The following is a 14177-nucleotide window of genomic DNA, read 5'->3' as shown; positions in this document are numbered from 1 at the left end:
CAGACACAACCATACACCTGATAATTTTATTTATTTTTAAATAACCATGAAAGTGTTAATTTTAACAGTTGGAATAAGTTAAGTTTATTCATTCAGCTAGCTAAGGCTTTAAGAATTTGTCCTTCATAAACAATAGTTTATGGAGACTGGAGGTGATTAGGCAAAAGAACCTTTTCAGCCACTTGTGTTTTTAAAATATTTTCTTTTCCCCCTCTGGCTAGTTTAGTCTCAGGCAGTTCTGGACTGTGTTTATATTTCTGTTAACTGTAGAAAGACCTTGGAAGTTACTCATAAATTTTAGGTAACTTAAAATTTTAATTAGACTTTTAATTAAAGAAATTCTGAAGATAGAAGTATTAAATTATTTGAAAAATCTTGTCAAGTTTCAAGAAACACAAATAGTAAAAACTATTAAAGTACCAATTCAGAAGACCAAAGTTTATTTTAGGATTGTTTTAAAAAAATTATTTATCTTTTAGAAGTTTCCATTTATCAGTTAAAGAATGCATCCCATTGCCCCAGAGAGCTTTGAATTCCTCTTCTTATGAAATCACTTTCTTATGACAAACAACATAACAGACAGAGACAGAAAAAAGCAAACAAAAGAACACACAAACAAATGAATACTCAAACATTAGTAAACCCCCATGTGAGCTGCTCACCCACACATCCCCAGGAACTTCTTACAAGTGTGGGAGCTGTAAAAAGTTCCTACTGAGAAAAAAATTTAAAAAAAGTTTTATCTCAAGTAGCAAGCTCTTGCAGTGTCCTGCTGCAGGCCAGCACCTGGGGTAATCACACCACCTTGAAGTGAAATTCTCACCCTGAAGAAAAATATGCTTCCAAATCTTAAATAAAGGCACTTGACCTCAACCTTCTCCAGAAAAGGAGAGAGGTCCAAACTTAAAAGGGTTCATAGTCAATGAGACAGCAGGGCATAGAAATGGTAAGCACAGAAGAAGCTATGAGGTTTCAATGCCCAGTTCCAGGGGATGCTAGTTCATGAAGGTGAGGCCATGTTAGTCCCACTTCTGATATCAGATATGATAACGTAAAAATAAAAGGCCAAAGTGAGAGGCCATAGGCATTTACTTGAGATGGAAAAGAATAACTATTCAGGAAAGCACTGATTCAGGCAGAAGCCCAAATTATGTTCCAAATAGAAGACAAAGATAAGGGGTATTTATGAAAAAGGGAAAAGGATCAATTACATTATTAGAAGGAAGGCATTTCTATCTGTACAGATAGGGTAGCATAGTGACATTAATTATAACCAGTGTTGTTGTTGTTGTCTTTCTTTCTTTTTTTTTCTTTTTTCTTTTTTCCATTCTGGTGGTTTTTGCAAAAGTTCTTTGGGACACAATGTTGCTGTAGGCCCAGTCCAAAGTTTATTTTTCCCTGTTTTAACATTCCAAAGGTTTGAGGAATAAGACATGCAAGGCAGTTCCTCTGGGATGGCAACTCCAAATCTATTTCAAAGTGAATCAATTGATTATTTTGTACAGTTTAATGGTTGCTGTCACTGTATGTTCAGAGGTTTCAAATTCTTCTAAGTCCTTGCCCCTGCCTCTCCTCTTGATTTTGGGGTTTCTCTTTGTACTGCTTAGGAAGAGTATGTGCCTTGCAATTATTTCAGCTATAATTCACTGTTGTTATATTGGTGCCCTGTTGATGTGGAGAGAAGTAGGGGAAAGTGTTCTATAGCCTTTTAGTTAAATCTGTTTGTGTGTATTGGCGGGGGGGGGGAAGAAAGAGTGTTTTTGGCCTTTACTTCTCAAGTGCTTTTTTTTTTTTTTCTTGCATAGTTTCTCCCTCTCCTTAGTTAAGGCTAGGGTTAGAATGAGAGCAATACCTTCTCTCATTGCTCTGTGACATAACTCTGGGAAAGTGCATGCCTTTATTATGGAATAGGCTCTAGGTCTATTTCACTAGGATTACTCCTTCTGCCAGAGCCACCAGGTGTTAATTTTTGGATCATTGGATTATCTTTAAAAACAAAACAAAATAAAACTAAACCTGGTTGGTTCCCACAATGTTTGGGGTCCCTCCCTAAGACTGCAGCCATTGGCAGTGTCCCAGTATCACATTAGTCCACTCTCTGCCTCTAGAATTTGTCCAAATTACTAATTTAAATATTCCTATCAGGTTATGACTCCATAAACTTCTGCTACATGTAATCATGTTGGGATGGATTTTCCCTGCAGGCCCCCCTAAGAGCTCTGCCCCCTCCTCTTCCCATACCTTATCAGAGATGACTCCCGCAGGCACCATAGTTAGAGGCTTCCCTGTCAAAACAAAGTTGAGGGATCACAGCTGCTAGGGACGGATCTCCCTGGCATCCCGGCCGGATTCCCCCCCAACCCGGAGGCCTAAACATATAAAACAAAGCGCCTGACTCCAGTCAGTGCTCAGTTCTTTGGGAACAATCCCACTGGGCCCACTAGTGTAATAAAGCTGTGTTCTCCCTGCCCTCTGGGAGCCACTTGAGTTTCTCGGTCCTTGCTGCTTTTCCGCAACAATCAAATTTCTATTGTAACTGTGTTATCCTGTCTCTCCATGTTTTAGGGTGGCTGTTTGTTTGGAAAACTCAGTTCTCTAATGAGTAGGAGAGAAAATTTTTATTTTCCTCTACACTTCTGAGTTATTGGGTGAGACCTCTTGTAATAAAAGACAAATTAACAGGTATTGAAAGATAAACTGAGGAATATTTCAATTTTGAGAGTTTATTTGAGCAAAAATAAATTTAAATCAAACAGCCTCTATTCTAGCAGATAGGAAGGAGCTCTAAGTATCTCTACAAAATGTAGTAGTTTTATAGAGAGAAGGAAGTCATAGTGGGGGATGGGGGGAAGCAGTTCAGTTATTGTAGTTACTTTTCTTTATGGATGGCACAGGTCTAAAGGCAGATTCCTGACAAATGCTGATCAGGTGATTCCTGATTGAGTGGTTTAAGATTCTACTTCTGGAAGAGCTAAAACTATATTAAGAGTCTGTTTAGTGCCCTGGGGCTTAGCATAAGTGAGTCTATTTTGGGTCCATTGTCTTATTTTAAACATATATATATATATAAAAGCAAACACAAGTGTATGAAAATGCATACCTTATATATACATGGCAGATACCCAGGAAAAATGTACAAACTCCCAGAAATAGCCCCGAGTTTCCATCTTAAATACTATCTTCAGATAAAGACAAAACTAAGATGTTGGATGGAGGGAGTGAGGAAAGCAATTCATTGTAAACAAAAGTTTCCCTGCCAAGCCTATAAGTCTCTTAGGAGAAAAAGTTATCTCTAGTAATAGCTCTCTTATGGTACAGACACCTTTTCTAATGTAAATTGCCTTTATTAGTTTAGATTTCCCTACAAAAGGAGAGCTTCTACTCTGTTTGTTAAGCTTCACCTGACTCTGCAGTTTCTCAAAAAATAATCATCTCAAAAAAACCCTCAAGCCTAAAAGGACATATTTCCGGGTAGCATATTCTGCTACCTTTCAAATACATCCAATAATAATTGTTGTTTATTTGTGTCAGAGCTAAAACTGAGGTCTTATAAATTATTTTTTATTTCATTTTCTAATTGATTATTACTCACATTTAGAAATGTGACTGATTTTATTAAATGGCCCCATATTTTTCTATGTAAGCAACCATGTCCTCTGAAACCAATGAGTGTTTTACTTTGTTAAAAAGAAACAACACACCCAAAATGGAGTCACTTGTGGTAAGCCCCAGCAAAACTTAATGAATAATGTAATTTCAGTTCCAGCTTTTCCTAAGAGTGGAATTTTACTGGAATTTCCTGATCAACACTTGTGAGTTAATCTTCCTGATAAAACCCATTGCCTTTATTTCAGGGAAGTGACCTTGCTTGAACTAATCCACTCTTTTAACTTTCTGGTTTAGCACATTTCTGCCTGCAAACACTTACCACTTTTTATAGCATCTCAGAGCACCTTTCTATTTATTAGATGGGATGCTGATTCATTCAGGAATCATCGAATAAAGCCAATTAAATATCTAAATTTACTCAATTGAAGTTTTGTTATTTAACAAATTCTTCTTTGAATTTAGCTCTTAATGATTTTAAAGCTGATACTTGGAGAATGATATGTGTGAAGAAATGAAAGGTGGAGATGTTTAACTTAAACATAGCTTGTGATAGTCCTATGAAAGACAAAAATTGGAGAACAGATTCTCTCAAGCTTTGCATTCTCACTCTGAAAGTCTAGACCATTTTTCTGAAAGGTAGCATTGTATTTTCACATTTCAGACTTTGGTTTGATTATCTGTCCTCACCTTAACTGGCTGCTACAAACAAAAGTAAATAATTTCTAGACCATTATAACATCATTCAGTTTCATAAATTATCCTTACAATATTTCATTCACACTGATGTTTGATTAATAATAACCACTGTAAAATGACAGAATTGAAACCATCTAATAATGAGTTTCATCTCCTTTTTTTCAAAAAAAAAAATCAATTTATTGAAGGGGGTACAGTGCCTCACAAGCAGTGGCGTACTCTTTCTATGGAAATTGGACAAAAGTGAATTGATCAGAACATTAGAAGCATGATCATATCAATAGATGAAGAAAGAGTGTTTGACAAATTCCAGCTCCATTTATGATAAAAACTCTCAGCCAAGTGGAAATAAAGGTAACATAACTCTACAAAATAAAGGCCATATATGACAAACCTAAAGATAACATTATAATCAATGATGAAAGCATTTTACTAAAGATCAGGAACAAGACAGGAATGTCCACTTTTACCACTTTTATTCGACATAGTGTTGGAAGTTCTTGCTACAGCAATCAGTCAAGAGAAAGAAATAAAAGGCACCCAAATTTGGAAAGAAAAAAGTAAAAATGTCATTATCTGCAGGTGAACTGATACTATATATGAAGTCTGATAGTAAAAAACACACTGCCATTAATCCCGCTCAAAATACTCCCTCTACCTTTGAACACACTTTTCCCATCATTCTTGCCACTTTCTGAAGCAGTTCTGGAAATCCTCTTTCATGAGTATCTTTCCTTTATCTTCCATCATGACAATGTTCTGTGTCACAAATTGTTTCTGGTACAGCAATTTCTGTCAAATAAAAACATTATGGTGTGTCCTCAACCACCTTATTCATGGATCTGGCACTGTGTGACTTCTGGCTCTTCCCCAAAGTCAAAATGACCATGAAAGGAAAATGTTTTGAATTGATTCAGGACATTGAGGGAGCCACAATAGTGCAACTACAGACACTCACAAAAGAGAATTCCAGAACTTCTTCAGAAAGTGGCAAGAACAATGGGATAAGTATGTTTGAATTGAGGAAGATTAATAGCAATGTGTCTTTTACTGTAATACTTTTTTTTTTTTTATTTAAACATTCAAAGTATCATTTGATCAGACCTCATATGTAGAGAACCCCAAAAATTCCACCAGAAAATTATTGGAACTGACAACTAAATTTAGTAAAATACTAAATTAATATTGAGAAATCAATTGCATATCCATACATCAATATTGAATTCTCAGAAAGAAAGATTAAGAAAACAATACCATTTAAAATTACATTAAAAATACACCTAAGAATAAATTTAACCAACGAGGTAAAAGGCTGTACTCAGAAATTATGACATTGAAGAAAGCAATTGAAGAAGACACAAATAAATGAAAGTATATACAATATTCATGGATAGAAAGAATTTACATTGTTAAAACGTCCGTACCCAAAGCAATCTGTAGATTTAATGCAATCCCTCTCAAAATACCTATGGAATTTTTTACAGAATTAGATTAAATAAACCTAAAATTTATGTGAAACCACAAAAGACCATGAATAGCCACAGCAATCTTGAGAAAGAAGAACAAAGTTGGAGGTATCATGCTACCTGATATCAAGCCATATTACAAGTCTATAGTAATCAAAACAGCATAGTACTGACATAAAAACAGACACATAAATCAATGGAACAGAATATAGAGCCTGGAAGTAAATCATGCCTATATGTTCAATTAATCTAAAACAAAGGAAGCAACAGTATACAATGGGTAAAGACAATCTGTTCAATAAATAGTATTGGGAAAACTGGACGGATACAGGGAAAAAAATGTAGAATAAACATTTGAGGTTATCCAAGAATAAACTCAAAATGGATTAAAGATTTAAGTGTAAAATGCAGAACCATATAACTGAAAGAAAACATTGGCAGTAAACACTTTGATATTGCTTTTAGTAATATTTTTTTCTGATACATCGCCTCAGGCAAGGGAAACAAAAGAAAATATAAACAAATGGGACTACAACAAACTAAAAAGTTTTCACACAGCAAAGAAAATCATCAAAATGGAAAGACAGCCTACTGAGAAGATATTCATCAATGACACATTTGATAAGGGGTTAATATCCAAAATCGATAATGAATTCATGCAACTTAACACCAAAATAGACATTTCTCCAAAGATGACATACAGTTGGATAATAGACATATGAAAAAATGCTCAACGTCACTAATCTCGGAACAAAGCAAATTAAATCTAATACCTCTCAAAATGGTCATCATCAATAAATCAGCCAACAACGGATGCTGGCGAGGATGTGAAGAATAGAAAACACTTGTGCAATGTTTGGTGTGATTGCAGATTGCTGCAGCCACTATGGAAAACAGTTGGGAGGTTCATCAAAAAATTAAAAATAGAGCTACCTTATGATCCAGTAATTCCATTCTGGGTTTTTTTCTGGAAAAAAAAAAAGCTAAACCACGAATTCAAAAAGATATATGCACTTCTATGTCACTGCAGCTCTATTTACAATAGCTAAGATAGGGAAGCAACCTAAGTGCCCATCTTTGTATAGATTTTTGAAAGTACAGAGAAAATAAAATGTTTAGAAGTAAATGTTAATGTTTCACTATTCTCTGGAAGTTATTTTGTCATGTTAACTTTATTTCCTACTTAAAATTTTGTGTCAATTTATCAATGATGCCAACTGGGCCTAGAATTACTTTTTTTATAAACTTATTGTATAAAATTTATTAATAATGACACAAGGAGATAAAAAATATTTTGCTTTTGTACAGATTCATCATTTATTTAAATACGCATTGCCATGATAATCTTCATATCCTTTTATCTTTTCGATAGCTATTGTCTGCACTTATTTTTATTTTTTATTTACAACATTGAATATTTGTGCCTAATACTTTGTTCTTGTTAAATTATATTAGTTTTATTACTTTTTTGTCTTTACTCAAATAACCAATTCTCTTATATTTTATATTATACAATTAGTTATTTATTTTTCTTAATTTTTCTATCTTTTAATTTAGTATTGGTATATAGAAACACAACTAATTTCTGAATATCAATTTTGTATCCTGCTACTTTACTGAATTTATTTACCAGTTCCAATAGTTTTTCATTGGAATCTTTGGGGTTCTCTCTATATACTGTGTTTCCCCGAAAAATAAGACCAAGCCAGAAAATCAGCTCTAATGCTTCTTTTGGAGCAAAAATTAGTATAAGACCTGGTTTTATATTACTATAATATAAGACCCAGTCTTATATGATATAATATAATATAATTATAATGTAATATAATAAAAATATACTATAATTTTTGCTCCAAAAGACGCATTAGAGCTGATTGCCTGGCTAGGTCTTATTTTTGGGGAAATAAGTTCATCAGTTCATCTGCAGATAATGGCAGTTTTTTTCTCTCTTTCCAATTTGGATGCCCTTTATTTCTTTCTCTTTTTTGATTGTTGTGTCTAGAATTTCCAATACAATGCTGAGTAAAAGTGGGGAAAGTGGACATCCTTGTCTTCTTCCTGATCTTAAATAAAATGCTTTCATCATTGATTATGATGTTATCTGTGAGTCTGTCATATATGGACTTTATTATGTAGAGTTATGTTCCTTCTATTTACAATTTGCTCAGAGTTTTTATCATAAATGGATACTAGATTTTGCCAAATGCTCTTTCTGCTTTTGTTGAAATGATCATATGATTTTTATCTTTCATTTTGTTTATGGGGTGTATCATATTAATGAATTTGGGGATAATGAACCAATGTTGCATCCAAGGAACAAATCCAACTTGATCATGGTGCTTATCTTTTTAATATATTGCTGAATTGCGCTTGCTAATATTTTGTTGAGAATTTTTGCATCTATGTTCATACAGGATATGAACCTATAATTTGGTGGTGTTTTTTTTTTTTTTTTATAATGTCTTTGGCTTTGGAATCAGGGAAATGGTGACCTCTAAAAATGAGTCTGGGAGACTTCCTGCCTCTTAAATATTTTGGAATAGCTTGAAAAACTATAGGTGTTACTTCTTTGAATGTTTAGTAAACTTCACCTGTAGAGCCATCTAATCCAGCACTTTTATTTGTTGAGAGTTTTTGGATCAGTGATTCAATTTTATTAGTACTAATTTGTCTGTTCAGGTTTTCTGTTTCAGTCTAGGAAGAGTGTATATTTGTAGGAATTTTTCTATTTCTTCCAGGTTGTTGAATTTGTTGGCATATAATTATTTGTAATATCTTGTAGTCCTTTGTATTTCTTTTGTGTCAGTTGTCACTTCTCCTCTTTTCATTTCCAATTTTATTTATTTCAGTCCTTTTATTCCCCCCTTTGGTGATTCTATCAACTTTCTTATCTATTCAAAGAACCACGTTTGGGTTTCATTGATCTTTAGTGTTGTTTTCTAGACTCTGTTTTATTTATTTCCATTTTGAATTTTATTATTTTCTTCCTTCTACTATCTTTGGGCTTTGCTTGCTCTTATTTTTTAGAAAGAACTAGGTTCCTTTAGGTGTAGGGTTAGATTGTTGATTTGACATTTTCCCATTTCTTGATTTAGGCTTATATTGTTATGAATTTCCCTCTTAAGACTGCTTTCACTGTGTATCATAAATTTCAGGTTGTTTTGTTTTCGTTTTCATTTATCTCAAGGTATCTTTTGATTTCTTCCTTAATCTCATTGTTAACCCATTCATTGTTTACTAGCATGTTATTTAGCCTCCATGTATTTGTGTGGCCAGTTTTTTCTTGTAATTGATTTCTAGTTTTATACCATTATGGTTGGAAAACATGATTTCAAACTTCATAAATTTATTGAGAGTTGTTTTGTTGACTAACAATTTGTGTAGCTCAGAAAGTGTTCTATGTGCACTTGAAAAGAATGTATATTCTGCTGCTTTGGGGTGAAATGCTCTAAAATATCAGTTGAATCTCTCTGGCCTAGTATGTCATTTAAGGTCCCTGTTTAGTTATTGATTTTCTGTCTGGAAAGTCTCTTCACTGATGTCAAAGAGGTGTTAACCTACCCACTGTCACTGTATTACTGTGAATTTCTCCCTTTGTCAATTAATATTTGCTTTATGTGTTTAGGTTTTCTTATGTTGGGTTTATAAATGTCTACAAGTGTTATATCATCTTTTTGGATTCATCCTTTCATCATTATATAATGTCATTTTTTTTTATTATTATATTATAGCCTTTGTTTTAAAGTCTATCTTTTATACACATTTTATTACACCAGGCTTTTGGTTGTTGTTGTTCCAGTTATATGAAAAAAATAAAAAATAAAAAAAAAATACATATATATATTTTTTTTTTTCATCATGTTACTTGCAGTCTGTGTGTGTTTTTCAATCTGAAATGGGTATCTTGTAGAGAGAATATGAATGGATCTTGTTACCTTATCTGTTCAGCTACCCTATGTCTTTTGATTGAGGCTTTTAATCCATTTACACTTAAAGTGATTGTTGATAGGTATATAGTTGTTGCCATTTTATTCATATTTATGTTCTTTTCTTTGTAAAGTCCCTTTAGTATTTCTTGTAATACTAGTTTGGTGGTAAAAAATTCCTTTAGCTTTTTCTTGTCTGGGAAAGTCTTTATCTCTTATTCAATTTTAAATAATGGCCTTACTTGTTGGAGTAGTCTTGGTTATAGTTCCCTTTTTTCATCACTTTGAATATTTCTTGCAAATCTTTTGTGGACTGCAAAGTTTTGTTGAGATATCATCTGACAGTCTCATGGGAGCTTGCTTGCAGGTAACTAACTGCCTTTCTCTTGCTGCTTTTAAGATTCTCTCTTGTGATTACCCTCTGACGTTTTAATTCTGAATGTGTCTTGGTGTGGACTTCTTTGGATTCATCTTGTTTGTGACTCTCTGCAATTCCTGTACTTGTATGTCTGTTGTCACGTAGCAGCATAACCGTCTGTCCCCTCATGCCTATCCCTAAAGAAAGAAGAGTTTGTGAGACTGTTCCTTCCAGGGACTTTGCTTCACCTTTGTGCTTACACTTCATGTCTCTCAAAAGATGGTTGGTCAGCCAATGATGGGTGAGATTCCTCACGGGAGGAACAACCCAAGCCAGGCGGAACTGCATGGGGACCACCAGGAGAACTCACGGGGTTGATAGAGGTGGGCACAGCCTCCCACCTTCCCCTGGCTGAGGAGAACTTCTGCCTATGTGGCTATATACCTTCCCACAACATGCTTGGGAAGTGAGTCAATGATGTGACAGCATCAGTTCTCCTTCATTCTTATCAATAAGTTTCAGCATAAAGGATTTGTCCCTGGGGAGGCACATACCATAATTGTTAAGACGTCATGGGACTTTCTATTCCGGCAGTTTGCAGGCAAGGGTGATTGATTTGAATCAGTTTTCTGGTATGATGTATGAGACTCACAGACCGTGGAGAAAACAATACTACTTCCTTGTGTGTATATCAATAAAAGCCAGAAGGCAGCTCGATTCGGGGCTCTCTGTCCTTTGTCCCCCTGTTTCATAACTTTCTAGATTTCTGTTTCTTTCTTAACTCTTCACCACCCCTTCTTGTTCTCTCACTGCCTGTGTTGTGCTGGACGTGACATATGTCTATTTTCTTCATCAGGTTAAGGAAGTTTTCAGTCATTATTTCTTCAAATAGGTTTTCATTTCCTTGTTCTCTCTCTTCTCCTACTGGTACCCCTATGATGTGAATGTTATTACACTTGATGTTGTTCCAGAGGGCCCTTAAACTGCTCATTTTTAGTCCTTTTTTTCTTTTTTCTATTACGATTAGGTGTTTTCTATTACCTTGTCTTTTAAATCACTGATTCAACCCTATATTTCATTTAATTTGCTCTTCATTCCTTCTAGTGTATACTTCATTTCATTTACTGTAGTCTTCATTTCAGACTGTTTCTTTTTTATGGTTTCTATGTCTTTTTTTTAAGCCTACTGTCTCTTTTTGGAAGTTCTCACTAAGTTCCTTTTAGCATCCTTATAACCAGTGTTTTGAACTCTATATCTGGTAGATAGCTTGCCTACATTTCATTTAGTTATTTTTCTGGAGGTTTTTCTGTTTTTTTCATTTGAGACATCTTTCTTTGTCTCCTCATTTTGGCAGCCTCTCTGTGTTTGTTTTTATGTATTAGATAGATCTGCTATGTCTCCCAGTCTTGGCAGGTTTGCCTCATGCAGAAGGTGTCCTGTGAGGCCCACTGGTGCAGTCTTCCTGGTCACATGAACCAGATGCTCCAGGAATATCTGTTGTGTGGGTTGTGTATACCTTCCTGTTGTAGTGAGCCTTGATTGTTTTTGAAACATCAGTGGGTAGGATTGACCATTAGACTTAGCAGCCGTGAGGATAGGTAATGACCATAGTGTACAAGCTGTCATGTGGGGCTGGGCACAATGGAGCAGGGTGTGGCTTAGTGGGCTTTGGTGCCTGATGTTACCACTACTTGGCTGTGCTGCTTATAGGGCTATTTAGGTGGTGTTCTGTTTTGGTTTGAAGCTGGCTACAGGGTGTGCTTGTTCTGGGCCCTCTTGGGAGTGGCTCTTGCACAGGCTAAGGTCAGCTGATGCCTGTGACTTGTCTGAGGCTCCCTGGTAGGAGCTACAAAGCAATATATAGTTGGTTGCTTCCTGTAGTGGACAGCAAGGTGCATGGGAGAGGCTCCTCTGTGAACTGAGGCTGGTTGTTACCAGTACCAGGCCTGAGGAAGCTCAGTATAAGGCCCAGGGCACCCCTTGTTCTGCTGCCACTTGCTGGCTGTCTATAAGTCTCAGTCACTGAAAGAGCCTTCAGTGTTATGACATTTGGGTGGGGCAGGGTCTCAGGGAACCACTAGCATGGCATGAGTGGTGTTTAAAGAGTTAATTTAGACTTAGATTTGGCACAAGTTTTGAGCCTGGTGCCACTCTGCAGAAGGTTCACAGCACACCGAAGCTAGCTGCCAGCTGCCTGGAGCCTGAGGACCCCCAAAAATTGTCCAAGAAAGACTGCTGCTTCAGCCAATGACTGCTGCTTCAGCCAATACCAGCTGACTTCCAGACATGAAATATCCTCTAGCATTGTGCAAATTGGGTGAGGTGGAATCCCAGGGAGTCAACAAGATGTAGTAAGTGGAATTCACCAGGCCAATGAAAATTCAGATTTCGCTATGTGAGGAGAAGTCTCAATAGAGTAAAAATGAGGCCTGCCATCTCGATATACAGGAGGAAGGCTCATCACAGGGACAATGGTGGCCTTCCCTGCAGCTCTCATCATGAAGCCACACAACTCAGTCTCTACCTGTATGTCTCTGCCACTCCCTGAGCTGCAGTCCCTGCACCAAAGCCCAGGGTGAGTACCTAGGAGTGAGAGAGTTTGTGCGCAGGCCCTTTAAGAAGATGCTTGTGTTTCTAGCTGCCTCCCATCCTACTCAGATGGATGGAATTCCTGCTCATTTTTACAGCCAGATTCCATGGGGCTCTTCTTCCTGGCAATGGTGCTCTGGGCTAGGGAGTCAAGGGTGAGGCTGGGACACCTCATTCTTCAGGGGGGAACCTCTGAAGCTGAGATAGCCCTCCTGATTCTCGACTGCCACATGTAGCTATGGGGTGAGCCTGTTTTGTATCTTTGCCCCTCCTCAAGGCACATTCTTCTTTATACCCTTAGTTATAGGACTACAGTTTAGCTAGTCTTCAGATGGCTTTCCAGTTTGATTGTTCTATAATTTAGTTTTAATTTCAGTGGTTATAGGAAGAGGCAAGTACAGCATTTACCTACTCCACCATCTTGACCAGAACAGTTCATTGTGGTTTTAAATTTAATTTCCCTGATGATTAGTGGTGTTGAGCATATTTTCATATGTTTATTGACTACTTGTATGTCATCTTTGGAGAAATGCTCTTCATGTCCTCTGATAATTTTTTAATCAGAATGTTTGTTTTTTTGGTGTCTTCCCTATGTCTTTCAGTTATTAACCCCTTATTGAATGTATCATCAATGAATATATTCTCCCATATATAGTTTGTTTGTTTGTTTGTTTCCATGGCTTGGGGAGGCATACTCCTAAAAAGTATTGGTAAGATCAATGTCAAAAAGCTTACTGCCTTTGTTTTCCTCTAGGAGTTTTATGGTTTTTGGTCTTATATTTAAGTTTTTCATCCATTTTGAGTTTATATTTGTATACAGTATAAAAAAGTGGTCTAATTTCATTTTTTTACATGTATCTGTCCAGGTTTGCCAACACCACTTGTTGAAGAGACGTTCTTAATTGTATATCCTTGCTTGCTTTGTCATAAGTTAATTGACCATATGAGTGACAGTGTATTTCTGGGCTCTCTATTCTATTCCATTCATCTATATATCTGTTTTATATATAGATGTTTTATATATATAATGGTGCTATATATATATATATCTGTTTTATATATATATATATATATATATATATATATATATATGTCTGTTTTATATATATATATATATATATATATATATATCTGTTATATATATATATATATATATATATATATATATATATATATATATATATATATATAAAACCTTGCTATTTTGATTATTGTAGTTTTGTAGTATAGTTTGATATCAGGGAGCAAGAGAGCTCTTGCTTCATTGTTTCTTAACATTTCTCTGGCTATTCAAAGTCTTTTGGGGTTCCGTATATATTATAGAAGTAGTTGTTCTAATTCTGAGAAGAATGACATTAGTATTTTTATAGGGATTGTATTGAATCTGTATATTATTTCAGGTAGTAAGGACATTTTAAGAATATTAGTCCTTCCAATATGTGAGCAAGTTATACCCTCCCATTTATTTTTATTTTGATCAATTCTTTCTTCAATGTCTTATAGTTTTCAGAGTACAGGTATTTCACCTAGGGT

The sequence above is a fragment of the Rhinolophus sinicus genome, chromosome 17 (assembly GCF_057876585.1).
Source record: "Rhinolophus sinicus isolate RSI-liver-muscle chromosome 17, RSI-T2T, whole genome shotgun sequence".
NCBI lineage: Eukaryota > Metazoa > Chordata > Mammalia > Chiroptera > Rhinolophidae > Rhinolophus > Rhinolophus sinicus.
Note: the sequence above shows the minus strand (reverse complement) of the source record.